Source organism: Oncorhynchus mykiss, chromosome 12, assembly GCF_057628025.1.
Source record: "Oncorhynchus mykiss isolate SJ-2025 chromosome 12, ASM5762802v1, whole genome shotgun sequence".
Classification (NCBI taxonomy): Eukaryota; Metazoa; Chordata; class Actinopteri; order Salmoniformes; family Salmonidae; genus Oncorhynchus; species Oncorhynchus mykiss.
In genome coordinates, this window is record NC_143033.1 from 20,405,292 (window position 1) to 20,423,810 (window position 18,519).

General features: G+C 43.7%; 1 pseudogene across 1 annotated transcript; it reads left to right on the forward strand.

The window, feature by feature from the left end:
* The first annotated feature begins 748 nt into the window (after positions 1–748).
* On the forward strand, positions 749–17,738 carry LOC110536811 (nuclear pore complex protein Nup155-like; annotated as a pseudogene). Its single transcript, XR_016484772.1, has 33 exons — positions 749–880; positions 1,094–1,231; positions 1,527–1,623; positions 1,712–1,781; positions 1,890–1,983; positions 2,183–2,442; positions 2,548–2,624; positions 2,789–2,880; positions 3,108–3,210; positions 3,305–3,472; positions 5,202–5,425; positions 6,149–6,316; positions 6,462–6,572; positions 6,668–6,848; positions 7,024–7,089; positions 7,349–7,487; positions 9,505–9,571; positions 9,649–9,749; positions 9,884–9,990; positions 10,160–10,287; positions 10,489–10,680; positions 10,843–10,981; positions 11,969–12,104; positions 12,234–12,387; positions 12,541–12,645; positions 12,790–12,944; positions 13,228–13,357; positions 13,485–13,598; positions 13,680–13,783; positions 14,577–14,687; positions 14,972–15,108; positions 15,932–16,038; positions 16,203–17,738. The product of XR_016484772.1 is annotated as a nuclear pore complex protein Nup155-like (transcript).
* Positions 17,739–18,519: the final 781 nt, after the last annotated feature.

Genomic DNA, 18,519 nt, shown 5'->3' on the forward strand with positions numbered 1-18,519 from the left:
CACACCAAGACAGTTGTGAAGACGGCACAACAAAACCTATTCCCACTCAGGAGACTGAAAATATTTGGCATGGGTCCTTAGATCCTCAAAAGGTTCTACACCTGCACCATCGAGAGCATCCTGACAGGTAGCATCACTGCCTGGTATGGCAACTGCTCGGCCTCCGACCGCAACACACTACAGAAAGTAGTGCGTACGGCCCAATACAGGACCTCTATCAGGCGGTGTCAGAGGAAGACCCTAAAAATAGCCAAGTCATAGACTGTTCGCTCTGCTACCGCACAGCAAGCGGTACCGGAGCGCCAAGTCTAAGTCCAAGAGGCTTCTAAACAGCTTCTATCCCCAAGCTATAAGACTCCTGAACAACTAATCAAATGGCTACCCAGATTATTTGCATTGTCCCCCCCCTCCTCCTACGCTGCTGCTGCTACTCTGTTATTGTCGATGCATATTCACTTGAATCACTCTACCTATGTGTACATATTACCTCGACACCAGTGCCCCCACACATTGACTCTGTACCTGTACCCATCTGTGTATAGCCCCACAATTATTTACTGCTGCTCTTTAATTATTTGTTATTTCTAAAAAAATCTATATTTTTGTAACTGCATTGTTGGTTCAGGGCTTGTAAGTAGTCATTTCCCTGTAAGGTGTAACCTGTTGTATTCGGTGCATGTGAGACATTTGATTTGAAATATTCTTTCCATCTTCTCAGGTGAATCTCATCAGTCGCTCAGTGTCAGAGATGCCGTCCGCCTTAGGACCCAGCAGTCCTGCTGCTGCCCTTGCCGACGCTCTGGTCAGATCATAGACCGACACCTTCAGGAAGACCGCTGCTTCCCTGACCTCTCAGAGCTTCTTAATGTCCCCTGTCACAGTAGGTCAAGTGATCAATGGTGCAAGTTTGTATGTTGTTCAAGTTTGTCAAATCGATATATCTCACAGGTCATTCTAGCCATAATACTTGGCTGTAACCTTCTTACTGTCTCTAGGGAGACTACAGCCACGTTTCGACGCTTACATCACTTTCCAAATTGTGCTAAGGTGATTTTTTTTTTCTTCTTTTTTTTCTCTCCCCCCTCTGTTGCAGACATGCCATCTTTGTCTGGGGGGTCGGACATGGACTGCCCTCTTCAGGAACCTGGGCTGCTCAGTTTGCCAAACCTCCCTGAGCTCAGTGCAGTCCGCAGGGTTCCCCTACCACCTGAGCTGGTGGAGCAATTCAGCCATATCCTTTTCAGAGAATATACAGAGGGAGCTGTGTCTTGGGAAAGATCTCAATTGCATACTCCTTGCGTCCTCTCTCCTCATCTCCTTCTCAAAACCCATTGGACTAGAAAGCCAGAGGTTCCTCTTCTCTGAACTTCTCCAATGGGTTTTGAGAATGGGGCGAGGATGCGATGAGTATGCAATTGAGATTCTCCCTAGGTCTCACCAGCTGAACTCAGAAGTGCCGGTGCAGGGTTATATGAACTAACTACCACTTCAGACAAGTTGCCTAGCCCTTAACCTCCCCCTAACAGATATGCAGTGCAATTGTATGATGGGAGTTTTTCCTGAAATCTGTCGGGCGTGGCTCACCATTGACAACGATATCTTCATGTGGAATTATGAGGATGGGTGAGTACCAAGCACTCCTAAATAAAGTCACTTTATGCAGTAGCAGAAAACATGGACCCATTTTCACTGTCTCTTGTCTGTGCTACAGGGGGGATGTTGCATATTTTGACGGGCTCAGTGAAACACCCTGTCCGTGGGGCTGGTCAAACCTAAAGCAGGTCAAATTGCATAACTCTTACCTGAGCTGTGTTTCCTGTATTCGAAGTCACATCAGCTTTGTAGGTGTTTGGCTTAACTTAACCCACAGGATAAACATTTTCCTGCAGGGATTTTCCAGCCACACATCCACTTCCTGTTGGTCTTAGCCACTCCTGTGGATGTGGTGATCCTGGGGCTCAGCTTCCCTAAAGCTCAGGCAGGTGAGTAATGATGACCCTTATACCTGAACCACACACGCTAGACATAATACAATATCCCTGGTGTCATCAATTCAGCAACAGTTATGAAATTGGTTGATTTGGTTTATATTGACATGGTTGTGTTGTTGGTATTCGTATTGACCCACCATGGGCTACTTCAGAAATGTCTTTCATCTCATCTTTTTCCTCTCCCTCTCTGTGTTAAATGACAGCATGTCTGGAGGGATACAGTTGCTCCCAGACCCGCTGTACTCCATCCCCACAGACAACACCTACCACCTGGCCATCACCTCCACTGATCTGGGACGCATCTTCCTGGCAGGGAAAGATGGCTGCCTATATGAGGTAGCCTACCAGGCCGAGGCAGGCTGGTTCAGCCAATGCTGCAGGAAGATTAACCATTCCAAAAGCAGCCTGTCCTTCCTCGTCCCCTCTCTGCTCCAGTTCTCCTTCTCTGAGGATGGTAAGGATAGTTTTCAGGCTCCTTGTGGAGTTGGAAAGTTCTTGTGTTATGCTCTAGTTCTTAAATTAAATTTGACATCACATTTCTATCTTTGTGCTCCACAGGACCCGGTAGTGCAGATTGCCATTGACAACTCCCGTAACACTCTCTTCACCTGCTCAGAGAAGGGGGTTCTACAGGTATATAACCCATAAGAGTTTAACAATTTGAATGGTAGCACTGTAGTAAATATCCAGATGTGTGAGTATTTGCAGAATGACATTGCATTGGTTAGAACTTTGTCAGACATTTGAAAAGGTTCTTCTGAATAGGACCTTGAGTATAAAGCTGCTGCGTGTTCCAGGTGTATGACATGGGTGCAGATGGCCAGGGTCTGAGCCGTGTGGCGGCCATGTCACAGAGCTCCATCGCGGCTGCAGCAGGAAACTTTGCCAGGTCGTTCTGCTACTCCTCACCTCTGGATAATATCCGGAGGGCTAGTGAATGGTCAATCAATACAATGTACTTCAAGCCCTTTTTACATCAGCCAATGTCACAAAGTGCTATACAGAAACCCAGCCTAAAAGAGCAAGCAATGCAGATGTAGAAAAACTCCCTGGTCAAAGGTTATCACTGCTTAAGAACAGGTCAAATTAATCAATTTATTTTATATCTCTCTATAGGAACATTGATCGCTCTGTGTTTAAACCCATCGTTTGTGATAGATCTCTGTGATAGACAGATTTGAGTCCTCCGACTGCCACCTGTTGGCTGTCACTCACACCGGTAAGGAGACGGACTGACATTGTAGACACTTATCCTGTAATGAAAACAAAGACCTTATGATGACCTTACTGTAGCTCTCTATCTGTGCTTCTAGGAGTGCGTCTCTACTTCAGCACTACTCCCTTTGCCCCACCGCATGCCAAGCACCCAGCGGCACACCCTAGTCTGCTAGCTCTGGTCCATGTCCGTCTGCCTCCAGGCTTCTCTGCCTCCTCCACCCTGCAGAAACCTGCTAAGGTCCACAAGGCTCTGTACATCAAAGGTAAAGCCACTGAAGTCTGTATGCTATCCTGCAGTGGAGTCTGGTGGGAGGAGCTATAGGAGGACTGGCTCATTGTTATGGCTGGAATGGTATCAAACCTATGAAACGTGTGATTTCCAATCAGTTCTATTAATTCCATTCCAGCCATTTACAATGAGCCCATCCTCCTATAGCTCCTCCCACGAGCCTCCAATGCGATCCTTTTATAATTGATTCTCGAGCATCGCCCTAGTTAAATGGTCAATCTGCAGTTGCTATTTAAATTTGTTACTTACATGTAGAATATACCCAGTTATGCCAGGGAATTTTACTTAAATTCATCAAAAAGTCAGCTTATAACAGTGAACCTTTTTTGTGGGGTACGCATAAGGCAATTCTAGGTCTTGTGGCATATTTTGGTTAAACTATCCCCAATTCAATGGAATTGCAACCCTCTGCATGCACAGTGCACTCTTCCATCACATGTGCAGTGCACTCTTCCATCACATGTACAGCTGATTCTCAAGATCTTGCACACTAATGAGATGCTATTGAGCCCACACTACTACACTGTCTGAGTCAAAGCTGAGTCAATGCTTTCTGGTAAGTTTTGATTACAATACTGTGTGGGGTGAATATATTTTATATGACGTTTCTGTTAACTAGTAAATAGTAGCCTACAGCGAAGTCTAACTTATCAACAATTTCTGCTAGTTAGTTTTTGCTACCATGTGGGTTTTAGCTTGCTTGAGTCTGCTAACTGAGGAATGTTAGTATACATGTTTCATTTTAAAACATTTCTTACAAAGGAGTTGTTTAATCTAACTGCTTAACTATTTGTCTGTACATGGAATTGTTTGTTTTACTCGTTTTTTTTCTAGTCTTTACAGGAAAGTGCTATGAGCACTATCTGATGTGTGGAGACATTTCACTGCAGCTAATGTAGGAGGAAAAGCTGTGTACATTTGCAAATACTGTGCAAATCATATGTGAAGAATGCAACGAAGATGCAGAATCAACTGGCCAAGTGCATAAAGTTCCCTCAGCATTCACAACAAGCAACCTCTGTCAAAAGTCCCTCTACTTCTATTCGAGGTGAAAATGATGAATCAGACACCTTATTGATAGCAACAGCTCATGGTCCTCCTGGAATCAGAAGTTTTTTTTGACTCAATGGAGGAACGTAGTCAGAGATGCTGATGAATGTCTTACTCGAGCTGTGTATGCAACTGGTTCACCTCTGATGCTCACAAGCGATGTGTATTGGAAGAGATTTCTGAATGTTCTTCGCCCAGCATAACTCCTCTTACACACATGCTTTATCTACTAATTTGCTGGATGCAGAGTTCAAGTGAAGGTCAAGCAAATCATAGAGAAAGCGGACTGTATCGCAATCAGCTCTGATGGGTGGTCAAATGTTTGTGGGCAAGGAATAATTAACTAAATCTCCACCCCTCAACCAGTATTCTACAAGAGCACAGACACAAGGGACAACAGACATACCAGTTCTCTACATTGCAGATGAGCTGAAGGCCGTCATCAATGATCTTTGACCACAGAAGGTATTTGCACTGGTGACCGACAATGCTGCGACCATGAAGGCTGCTTGGTCTAAAGTGGAGGATTCCTACCCTCACATCACACCCATTAGCTGTGCTGTTAATGCATTGAATCTGCTCTTCAAGGACATCATAGCACTGAAAACAATGGATACACTCCACAAGAGCGCCAAGGAAATGGTTAGGTATGTGAAGGGTAATCAAGTTAAAGCAGCAATCTACCTCGCCAAGCAAAGTGAAGAATAAGAGCACCACATTGAAGCTGCCCAACAACACCTGTTGGTGTGGTGTCATCATGTTTGACAGTCTCCAGGAGAGGAAGGAGTCTCTCCAAGAAATGGCCATACCCCACTCTGCCGACGTGGACAGCCCCATCAAGAGGATCCTCCTGGATGATGTTTTTTGGGAGAGAGTGGTAAGCAGCCTGAAACTCCTGAAACCTATAGCAGTAGCCATTGCACGGATTGAGGGAGATGATGCCATCCTGTCTGATGTTCAGACTCTGCTTGTTTGGGAACACTCATACCAAAGCACACAATAGGCTGATCAATACAAGGGTGGAAAAATTGGTGGCTATCCGGGCAAATTTGAGGCTTTTTGAGCCTGACAATGAGCCATCATCAACAAGGTTGGAAAGTGACGGTGAGGCTTCAGAGTCTGATGTTCAAGAGGTGGACATTGAGGAGGTCCAGAGAGAAGACAACCAAAGCTTAATTTTCGAGACTATTATTTTAGATGTATGTCGAAAACATTTTTGGGAGATGCGATGGATCGTTCAATATTCCATTTATTTTGTTCAGTGAAATCATCCCATGTGAAGTCAACTCATTTAATTAAAGTTCAATTCATAACTAAATTGTTTATTTCTATTGGAAGGATTGACTTACAATTATGTCTACTTATGGTAAGGTAAAGGTTTGTTTCTGTCTCCATATGGTAAATATATTGAATGCGAAAATCTACGTTTTAAATGGTATTCATATTAATTTGCATATTTCTGTTAATTCCCATATATTCCCACGGAAAGTTTCCACCTCTGAACCCTATTTGCGATGCATATGCTATGATTTAGATTTTTTTTAAATGCATTTTGACTTATATTAATATTGTAGCGCATATTGTCTGTATTTCATTTCAGATGTCCAATGTAGATGGCCACTCCTGGGCGCTATGTGCCATCGAGGAGGAGAAAGCACCTAAAATCTCTACCCCCCTGAATAAGGACCAGGTTCCCCTCACTGACACTCCTGTCGTGGTGCAGCAACACAATGTCCCTCCACAGAAGTTTGTCCTTATCTCTTCCAAGGTACAGTCAAGATTTTACAGTTTATTTTATACCGTGTGAATGGCACTGTAAATTCACACAGTTGATGAAACTTGTTCAGTCCTGTCTGTAATTTTGTGAACAAAGGCAAAAATCTATAAACTTGTTGTTAATCATGGTCTTCCAGGGAAGTCACATATTCCACAAGTTGCGGCCGGTGGACCAGCTGCGCCACCTACTGGTGTGCGGTACTGGTGGAGAGAGTGAAGAAGTCGAACGCTTCTTCAAACTGCACAGGGTATGAATCTCATTACTCAATGTCTTGTTAGTGCAAGTACCCCTAAACACACTGTCTTTATTTCTCTGTTCATTGATCTAATCCTCTCTCCTCAGGAGGACCAGGCATGTGCCACTGCTCTGATTCTGTCCTGTTCCAGTGCTGCCTGTGACAGAGAGGTGTCTCAGTGGGCCACCAGAGCCTTCTTTAGGTATGGAGGAGAGGCTCAGATGAGGTTCCCCTCGGCTCATTCTGCTCCTAGCAGCATTGGAGCGCTGTTCGGCTCTCCTGTACCAGGTGAGGGGCATCTGAGGAAGGATTTGTACTTGTAGCACTTTAGCATTATATGAATTCCCATTTGTTGTAACATGGCAATGTCGTAGTGGAAATCCCTTGTGTAAGTTGTACAGATTTGAAGGAGAAGTTGTCTGTCTGCATCACTTGTCTGACTCCCTGCCTGTTGTTTTTATAGGATCCCATATGTCTGTTGGTAGCAGCCCCATTCCTAACCCTAGTTTCCTAACTACACCGGCTCCAGGTACACTACCCTCATTTTCCTCCATATGATTGCAGAGTACCTTGCAGTCAACAGTACTAAACAGTCAATGGAATGGTATCAACCACATTTTGTGTTTGTTACCATTCCATTGACTCCATTCCAAGCATTATTCCTCCCCTCAGCAGCCTCCACTGACACATTCACCCACTGAATATTGGCAACATTGAGTGAATTACTTAAGAACATTTGAGTGTTTTTAATGTGTGTGTGTTTTTTGCCATTGACAACAATATCTCAGGTATGATGCCCCAGAGTGTGTCTACGCCCCATGTACCAGACATGCCCTCCGCCCCCATCGCTGGCTTGTCCTCTGGGCCAGAGGTGGTCTTCTCAGGGAAGCACAACGGCATCAGTGTCTACTTCACACGTATACTGGGGTGAGTCACCTCACTAGTACGTTGCTCAGGTCTCACCTCCATACTGGGGTGAGTCACCTCCATACTGGGGTGAGTCACCTCCATACTGGGGTGAGTCACCTCAGCTGGACAACGCACTGTATGGTACTCGGGCCTCACCTCCAACTGGGGAAATACAATTTTCTGGCATGTTTAAACGGATAGTTTACCCAAATTACAAAATGATACAGTGCCTTGCGAAAGTATTCGGCCCCCTTGAACTTTGCGACCTTTTGCCACATTTCAGGCTTCAAACATAAAGATGTAAAACTGTATTTTTTTGTGAAGAATCAACAACAAGTGGGACACAATCATGAAGTGGAACGACATTTATTGGATATTTCAAACTTTTTTAACAAATCAAAAACTGAAAAATTGGGCGTGCAAAATTATTCAGCCCCCTTAAGTTAATACTTTGTAGCGCCACCTTTTGCTGCGATTACAGCTGTAAGTCGCTTGGGGTATGTCTCTATCAGTTTTGCACATCGAGAGACTGAAATTTTTTCCCATTCCTCCTTGCAAAACAGCTCGAGCTCTGAGGTTGGATGGAGAGCATTTGTGAACAGCAGTTTTCAGTTCTTTCCACAGATTCTCGATTGGATTCAGGTCTGGACTTTGACTTGGCCATTCTAACACCTGGATATGTTTATTTTTTAACCATTCCATTGTAGATTTTGCTTTATGTTTTGGATCATTGTCTTGTTGGAAGACAAATCTCCGTCCCAGTCTCAGGTCTTTTGCAGACTCCATCAGGGTTTCTTCCAGAATGGTCCTGTATTTGGCTCCATCCATCTTCCCATCAATTTTAACCATCTTCCCTGTCCCTGCTGAAGAAAAGCAGGCCCAAACCATGATGCTGCCACCACCATGTTTGACAGTGGGGATGGTGTGTTCAGCTGTGTTGCTTTTACGCCAAACATAACGTTTTGCATTGTTGCCAAAAAGTTCAATTTCAAGAGCACCTTCTTCCACATGTTTGGTGTGTCTCCCAGGTGGTGTGTCTCCCAGGTGGCTTGTGGCAAACTTTAAACAACACTTTTTATGGATATCTTTAAGAAATGGCTTTCTTCTTGCCACTCTTCCATAAAGGCCAGATTTGTGCAATATACGACTGATTGTTGTCCTATGGACAGAGTCTCCCACCTCAGCTGTAGATCTCTTGGCTGCATCTCTGATCAGTCTTCTACTTGTATGAGCTGAAAGTTTAGAGGGACGGCCAGGTCTTGGTAGATTTGCAGTGGTCTGATATTCCTTCCATTTCAATATTATCGCTTGCACAGTGCTCCTTGGGATGTTTAACGCTTGGGAAATCTTTTTGTATCCAAATCCGGCTTTAAACTTCTTCACAACAGTATCTCGGACCTGCCTGGTGTGTTCCTTGTTCTTCATGATGCTCTCTGCGCTTTTAACGGACCTCTGAGACTATCACAGTGCAGGTGCATTTATACGGAGACTTGATTACACACAGGTGGATTGTATTTATCCTCATTAGTCATTTAGGTCAACATTGGATCATTCAGAGATCCTCACTGAACTTCTGGAGAGAGTTTGCTGCAATGAATGTAAAGGGGCTGAATAATTTTGCATGCCCAATTTTTCAGTTTTTGATTTGTTAAAGTTTGAAATATCCAATAAATGTCGTTCCACTTCATGATTGTGTCCCACTTGTTGTTGATTCTTCACAAAAAAATACAGTTTTATATCTTTGTTTGAAGCCTGAAATGTGGCAAAAGGTCGCAAAGTTCAAGGGGGCCGAATACTTTCGCAAGGCACTGTATGTTGGTGTCCTTACCCTGTAAGCAGTCTTTGGACTAGGTATGACATCAATCCATGCTTTGGTTTATTAGCATTTGTGGCACAAATCCTATTCAAGTCATGTTACTGATATTATCATTTTTATTTGGGTGAACTATCTCTTTACCTTTTTGTACTGGACTCAAACATTAATGTGTCACTTATGGCTTGAGTCACTTGATTAAGTTAACTTATTGATTAACAGTAATATCTGGGACGGGAGTCTTGCTATTGAGAAGATCGTCATGAAAGGAAATCAGGCTGTCAGTATTGTGAGTATTACATAAACCGCAAATTAGTCTTCCTTTGCAAGTTAATTTGATGATGACGGTCAATCTTGCTCTCCCAGTTGGAGAGCACAGCCAGCTCATCTGATCTGGAGCTCCGTGGTCTGAAGGACTTCCTGGATAAGAACTTCCAGTTCAGCCCCTCGTCTCTGGGTACAGCCAGGTAAGACAGACCCTTGGGCCCTGCTTCTCCCTGTGGCCAAGCCCTGGGCTGGCTACTTTATAGAAAATATAGCTACACTTCTATGGTCATCGGGTGAAATAAATATGGTTTGAATGGCATCTGATGCTCTACAGTTTTAGCTCACCAGCCAATCTGCAGCAGCGGCTGCTAGGGTTCATGCAGCCTGATGGAGGAGCCAGTTCTCAGCAAGTTCAGCAGGAACTCCAGAGGAAGTACCACGGCAAGTAATGTGTGGGTGTTAAAGGTAAACTGCCATCCACATCAAGGAGCAACCAGAATTACAGCAGGGTCTGAGTATAATCATAACACTATTAAGAACACACTGTTCTTGAATTATTTTATGGTCTCCGACTGTCTAATCCTTATTTTTATCCTTTCCCCTTCCCCAGCCGAGGCTCAGGTCTATGAGAAGATGTAGGGTATCCAGCAGCTGGTGCATCGCTCCTGTCAGACCCTGGCCCTGTGGAAGCTGCTGTGTGACCACCAGTTCAGCCTCATTGTCTCTGAACTACCCAAGGTACTCTCCATTGGGATTGATTTTTAATCTAAGACCAGGTTTAATCTGTGCCCGGGGAAACCAGCGCTGGATGTTCAGGATGTGCAGGAATATTTGATAGCACAATCACTGACTGATTCATCCCATTGTTTAATCGTCCAAGTATTTAGTCAAGATGTTTCTCTTGTATCCTGTTTATAACCCCTATGCCTTGTGTTCTAGGAGTTCCAGGACCAGATGAAGGGGGTGAGTTTTAAGGACGTGGTGATCCGGGGTCGGGTGCTGACCGGAGCCCTGATCACAGGCCTCATCAACGTCTACATCAAAGACTTTGCCTCTGTAGATGCCATAAGCACCCACCTCAGAGACATCTGCCCCCTATTGTACAGCAGTGACGACAGCATCTGCTCAAAGGTAGAGTATACTCACACCCGTTTTTTTTTTTTTCCCTATATGACGGATGATGTACAACAGACATTGCATCAGATTTTAGTCTGTGGGTAGACTTTGGTAGCATCCACTACCCTCGTTTCTCCCTGTATAACAGTACCTGAGAACTGAATGTCTCCCTCCCAGGCTAATGAGTTGCTGCAGGGCTCCAGACAGATCCAGACTAGGACAGATAAGGAGAGAACACTGAGAGAGTCACTACAGCTCTACCAGCTGATCAGCCATCACACAGACCTGCTACTGGTCTGCTCCCAGTACAGACAGGGTAAGGCTGCCATCATACTGGCCCGGAGCCAGTAAAAACAAAGTCATGCTATTTCTATTTGAGCAATATGATTGGCTGTTCATTCAAGCACCACCACGCTTCCCCGAGTCACAACTTCTCGAGCCGTACATGAGTTGATGCCATCAATCTACTCGCTCAGCTTATTTATTTTAGTTAAGGAAAGGTATTTACAAAAGTAAACCTTCAATAGTGAACATGCTACTGTTGCTGGTCTGCAAATGAAAGCTGTAAAAAGACATCTAGCATTTGTCTCAGCTAGCCTACTGTAGCTAGGTCTAGCTCTTTTGGAACACAGTTGTCTTAAAGGGGCAGTGTCCTAATATGAGATGTATAAAAAAATATTCTTGAAATGACACTTAAACAAACTAATGCAATTCTAAAGAATAGACTAATGCCTTCCATTGCACAATTATACTACGCAGCTTTTTATACGTATCATAATAACTAAATGTAGCCAATAATAGCTGCAAATAGAGAGAGAGCATGCCAACCTAGAGACCCTGCATGACCCCAATGTATTTAGAAACTACACCATGTCCGGGCCAGTAGAAATTATTTTTGGTCCAGTATGACCAGACCAGTAAGAAAATAAGATGAAGGAAAATTGTAACGATTTTTCATCTCCATAGTCATAATCTCCAGGACCACCCAAACATAAACATGTGAGAATGGCATGTTTCTATGTTTTGTAGTCAAAAAGATAGAGGAAGATAAGTGTTTCCAATGACATCATTAACCAATTAGTAGACAATGCCTACACATCATTGGTTAAAATCACAACGCTTATCTACCCCCCCCCCACAAACACAGAAATATGCCATTTTCACATATGTTGATTTTGGGCTGGGGCTGGAGATGAACATACATTTGGAACTTAGAAATTTCCCTTTAACATTGGACCATGCAAATATTACTCTTAATGCTTACTGTGTGGATGGATGCTAACAATGTTTCTCTCCCTCTCAGTGCGTTTCTATGAGGGAGTGCTGGAGCTGTGCCTAACTGCAGTGGATAAGAAGGATCCTCAGAGGCTGGGACCTCACTTCTATAAGAACGGAGAGCCAGAGGAGGATCAGACTGGAGCACTGGCCTTCCAGGAGAGGTAACCTACTACCTGTTCACATTGAATATGAAATACTGTGGTAATAGATATCTGTTAAGGGATATCCTGGCCCTTTATTTTCTCCTTTGTGCTTACATCGACTGACCACCCCCTCCTCTCCTCATGTAGATTGTCATGTTATAAGTGTATCACAGACACCATACAGGAGCTGGTGAACCAAAGTAAAGCTGCACCTCAGTCTCCCAGCGTCCCTAAGCAGCCAGGACCCCCTGTCCTGACCTCTGACCCTAACATGCTGAGCAACAAGGATGCCACCGCCCATGTGAGTGCTGCTGGGAGGAGACTTGCCCCCCCAATGGCAATAGCAAGATTTTGTTTACTTATTTTTATTTTTTTTATGTGAATGTGTGTTAGTTCCAAGATTTTGGCCTCGATTCATGAATAAGCTGATCATGATGTTCTTTCTCCCTGGTAGTTTGAGCAGATTATTTGTCTGGCCCAGAGGTCACAGGATGAACTCTTCCACAAAGCCCTCTACAACTGGCTTATACAGGCTGACCTCACTGACAAGCTTCTGGAGGTAAGAACCTTCTGGCATTGTCCTGCAGTCACAGCCTGAGATGCCTAGTTCTGAATTGTTTTTGTATTTCATTTAACTGGTCTTTTATTGTGTGGCCTGGTGGTTTAATATTATCCTCACACTCTGTCTGTGTGGTCTATCCAGGTGAACTCTCCTTACCTGGAGGAACACCTGATGCACATGATCAAACAGGAGCAGAGTAAGGTGTGGAACATGGACCTGCTGTGGAGATACTATGAGAAGAGTCGCAGCTTTGGGAAGGCAGCTCACGTCCTGGCTAGGCTTGCGGACATGCTCAGGTGAAAGGCCTAACAGGCTGAGTCTTTATACATGATGGGCCATTTGCACACACTGGTCCTGTGTTGCTCAGTTGGTAGAGCACGGTGCTAACAAGGCTAAGGATCGATTCCCTCTGGGGACACGCATAACAAAAAAAAAAAAACATGTAGACACGTGATTTAAGTCCTTTTGGATAAGTGTCGGCTAAATGGCTTTTATTTTTATCCTCACCAACAGTCATGAAAATGTCCTCATTCTTGTTGATTCTGAGCAATGTTAAATGTGTCGTTTCTGTTTGTTCAGTACTGAGATCTCACTGAAGCAGAGGCTGGAGTACATCTCCAAGGCCATCCTGTCAGCTAAGAGCTCCTCCTGCATCTCTGCCCAGGGAGCTGAGGGGGAGTTCCTGCACCAACTGGAGGAGAAGATGGAGGTACGGGGAGGGGAGATTCTAGCTCTATTCTTGAAATGTATTAGGTTTTTAGATTTTTCACCCTTTGATACAGCTTGGATGTATTTTTATTTTTTTACTCAAGCTGATATGGTTTCATCCCTCCCAGGTGGTCCGTATTCAGGTCCAGATCCAGGATACTCTGAGCAGACAGTACACCCAGCATCCCTCTGTACAGGGAGCCGTGTCACAACTGGATTCAGAGCTTATGGACATCACCAAGGTAACAGTGCATGAATATCTAACATTATCCTTGACTCTAATAGTTTTTTTTTAATACTCTATCCTTTGTCCTCCAATCTAGCTATATAGGGAGTTTGCAGATCACTTCCGGTTGTCTGAATGCAAGCTGGCCATCATGCACCAGAGTCCTGGTGCACTCTCTGTGGCAGGAGGTCATGGAGAAAGGTGTGTACAGACAAATACACATGGTAGCACCTGATGCCATCCCACTTTATCTCTGACACTTTGGTCTTTTAGAACCTTCTATTGCATTCTGAACTATTTCTTAAAGGGACAATTCAGGATTTTGGCATCGTGGATACCATTTTTATGTCTATGCATGCAGTTTGAAGGAAGTTGCTAACTAACGTTAGTGCAATTGCAGAATGCTAGCTGTTCCTGTAAACCATAAAAATTAGATGCCAGCAGCATACCACCCTGCATACCACTGCTGGCTTGCTTCTGAAGCTAAGCAGGGTTTGTCCTGGATGGGAGACCAGATGCTGCTGGAAGTGGTGTTGGAGGGCCAGTAGGAGGCACTCTTTCCTCTGGTCTAAAAAAATATCCCAATGCCCCTGGCCAGTGATTGGGGACACTGCCCTGTGTAGGGTGCCGTCTTTCGGATGGGATGTTAAACGGGTGTCCTGACTCTCTGCGGTCATTAAAGATCCCATTGCACTTATCGTGAGAGTAGGGGTGTTAACCCCGGTGTCCTGGCTAAATTCCCAATCTGAACCTCAAACCATCACGGTCACCTAATAATCCCCAGTTTACAATCGGCTCATTCATCCCCCTCCTCTCCCCTGTAACTATTCCCCAGGTCGTTGCTGCAAATGAGAATGTGTTCTCAGTCAACTTACCTGGTAAAATAACAGATAAATAAAAATAATAAATATCCATGAGATGATCTAACTCAGGGGAAGTAGATAAAGGGCTTCCATTTCCAAATACCCAAAATTACTTTTTCTATTTGTTCCAGAGCTTGGTGACAGTTTGGCCATGAGTCCAGCTGACAGAATGAGAGCTCTGAATCTCAAACTGGTGTCTCTTGGAAAGATCTATGCTGGAACACCCAGATACTTCCCTCTAGGTAAAACCCCAGGTCTACTTTCCATCTATTTACTCCATGATTTCTCTACAGATTTTCCTGTATGTAAAACATCCCCACTTAGTGTAATTACATCAGCAATTCATGAAGTCAACATGCATAGTATGTCTCTACGGTGTGTCTCTGTAAGGACTGGAAGTGTAATCTGTGTTTTGCCTAATTGTCCACTAACGCTGTGGCCTGTCGTAGCTTGTCTGCTATTGGACTACAGAGATCTGTTGCATGTGCAAATTGTTTAATGTCGCTAGTCTGTCTTGTGCACCCAGAATTTCTGGTGACGGTTTTGGAACAGGAGGTGTGTCGTCTGAACTGGGACGTGGGCTTCGTCACGTTCACCATGCAGGAGATAGGCTTACAGCTGCCCTGTCTGCTGGAGGTCTACGACCAAATCTTCAAGACACGGGTGTATATCTCTCAATTCAATTTCATAAACTTTATTCATCCCTGAGTGGCAATTACAGCTGGCAGGCATAGGATACGAGCAGTGGGGCAGGCATAGGATACGAGCAGTGGGGCAGGCATAGGATACGAGCAGTGGGGCAGGCATAGGATACGAGCAGTGGGGCAGGCATAGGATACGAGCAGTAGCGTAGTGCAGTTTTGCGGTGTACCCTGCAAGGTCTGAGCACGGCTCCACCCAATTATTTTATTTATTGGATTATTTTGTCGCTTTGGGGCAGAGTTTTTTTTGTTGTTGTTGCTATTTCATAGCTAATTTCCTGCTATTCTACACATTTTGCCAGGAGGCTAAGGGTAATTTCCTGTAATAAAATGTATATAAAATCAGGGCTTATAACATGTTCATATGCTACCCCCCCCCCCCCCCCCCCCCCTTGATATGAATAGATGCCCTTAATAATAAAGGGTTATAATGAATTTCAGATTAGCATTATTTAATAAGGAATGGCGCTGTACACTTAATACTGGATGTCTCCAACTCTGGCTGTGTGTATCCCAGGATACGTGTTGGCAGCGTCTAAAGAAGCCTGTCTACCTGGTAGAGTGTATCCATGTGCTGCTGTCAGGATAAGTGTTGGCAGCGTCTAAAGAAGCCTGTCCACCTGGTAGAGTGTATCCATGTGCTGCTGTCAGGATACGTGTTGGCAGCGTCTAAAGAAGCCTGTCCACCTGGTAGAGTGTATCCATGTGCTGCTGTCAGGATACGTGTTGGCAGCGTCTAAAGAAACCTCTCCACCTGGTAGAGTGTATCCATGTGCTGCTGTCAGGATACGTGTTGGCAGCGTCTAAAGAAACCTCTCCACCTGGTAGAGTGTATCCATGTGCTGCTGTCAGGATACGTGGAGGATCCCAGCAAAGTACCAACATATGACCGGTAACTAACCCACCACCAAGTGTTAACCTTTTCTCCTGTCTCCATTAGAAATGCTCCTTATTTGGAAACATATCAACCTGTTTACATAGTAATGAGAATGTGAGTGTTTGTGAAATGTGTTTAATATGCACTGTCTTACTCATATTTCTCTCTGTCCCTTTCAGACGGCGGTTCACTAATGTGTCTGGATAACATCTGTGGTTACCTGGTGGAGCTGCAGTCCCTGAGTCTGAACTCTGCCCTGCAGCTCACCATCGGCAACTTCAAGGCCCTGCAGGCCAAGCTGGAGAAAGTTCACTAAGGAGGTCTCCAGGGGTCACAGGAGGATCCTCAATTAAAGGGACAGATTGAGACACTGCAACTTTTGGAGTGCTAAATACAGAGCTCAAGATTGATAGAGGTTTAAAGTTGTGAATAACATGATTTGAACGTTTCCCTTCCTCTCTATATCTTCTGTTGTGGCTGATTTCTGATAGTGGCGTGACATTGAACAGTTTGGCCTCTGACTGCAGTTACATCTCGAAGGATTAACACCCCCACATTTCTCATGAAGAGGGGTGTATTGACCAGCTCGCTCTACACCCCTATCTTCAGATGTTTTACATCCTGTTTTTAACTTATAAAATAAGTACAGTATGCATTTTGTTTTGAACAAAAGCCTAGAAGTTATGTTAAGAGGTTAGGACAACCACTTATTGGTGGCTGAGGGAATTGTGTTCTCACAAAAATGTATGTTGGGAAAACAACATGAACTGTTGTTCAGACACCGAATGAGAGTACAATACTTTACAAGGATGGGATCTTCATTTAAATCCACATCATGGAGTTACTGTTCTTCTCATGTGGGTAAAGTATTGAATGTACGTATGTTGAGGAGAAATGCACTTACATGATTGCTCTCAGATGGCTTGGTCATTTTGTTTGAACTTAAATCCATATGCTGATGTCTTTCCCTCTACATGCCATGATTGAGTCATAAGTATTGCCGTGTGTTACATGGACATTGTGATTTGAGGATGTTACATGGACATTGTGATTTGAGGATGTAACATGGACATTGTGATTTGAGGATGTAACATGGACATTGTGATTTGAGGATGTAACATGGACATTGTGATTTGAGGATGTTACGTGGACATTGTGATTAAGACAGCATCCTCCACTCATTTAAGCCCCTTTTAATTCCCCCCCCCCCCCCTCCAGTTTAGATGTCAAGAAGACTTTGTTAAGCTGTTTGGATTTGGGTTTGTCTGTACAAATCAACCTCTCTAATACAAAGGGGAATATTTGTACTCCAAATATTCCGCTCAGAAGGCCTTCTCTTCTGCCAAAGGCTTATAACAACAATGACAACTAAACCCTTTTACATGTTTTTGTTTGCATTTTCTCTTTTTCTAAATGACCAGACACCTTGAACAGTCTGTTTGCTTTGGGCTGACTAGTTAAGTAGCATTTGAGTGTTTGTCTGATTTATGTATCTTGTATTCAACTGAGATTTCGTGGTTATGCCAGAAGTTCTTGATCCATGCCTCGTATAATGGTGCTGTTCAAATGACTTTAGTCTGACAACTTAGGCATGCAATTTTATATTTTACAAATTGAATCATTAAAATTTGTCAAGTTTCTTTGGTTGAAAGTTTTGTATAATTTCTAAGTATAATAAAACCTGCAACCTGTTCAGTATAATAAAAACACTTTTTGTACAAGTTAATTTTCAGAGATCCATTTTATGGTAACTGTAGTGATTTGACTGCAGGACCAACATCATAGTTGTCAATGAACAAAGTTCCCCAGCTTAAAGGTTCATACTTTGTGTCCCTGCTGTTTTTGTTGACATAATTACCCTTAATGGAGGATAATTGTACCTCAGGGCTGGTTGCTGTCACTGCAACGTAGTAATTATTGTTGGATGTTTTTCTCCCAAGTACTCAGGCACGGGCCTTTGATTTTAATTTGCTGGAAACAAAATAATTAAAGTAGCTTCTGCTCCAGAGATGCAGAATTGATTTCCCAACCTCATGAAGCACTTAAATTAAACTCACCTGAAGTTGAAATGCTGTTAACTTTATTGTATGTAATATCTATAGTGTATTTTATGTAGCTTACATTCTGCAGGTTTGACAACATTAACATTCTTGTGATTGTCACCATTGCCAAAAATAGGTTTTGTCACACACCAGATAGGTGCAGTGAAATGTGTTTTATAGGGTTGTGTCTTGCTCAACGGCACACTGACAGATTTTTCACGTTGTCGGTTCAGATATTCAAACCAACGACCTTTCAGTTGCTGGGCCAACGTTCTAACTGCTAGGCTACCTGCCACCCTAGCTGTATCTTTCAGAGAGTAGTTAGAGTTTGCTGATATTCACTTAGATGTGACAGTATATACATCAAAGATGGATAAATAATATAGTTCACTCAGGCTGTTTACCATTGAAAAGAATGGTCATGTTTCCTGTCTGCGTAAGTGGACGTTCCCTG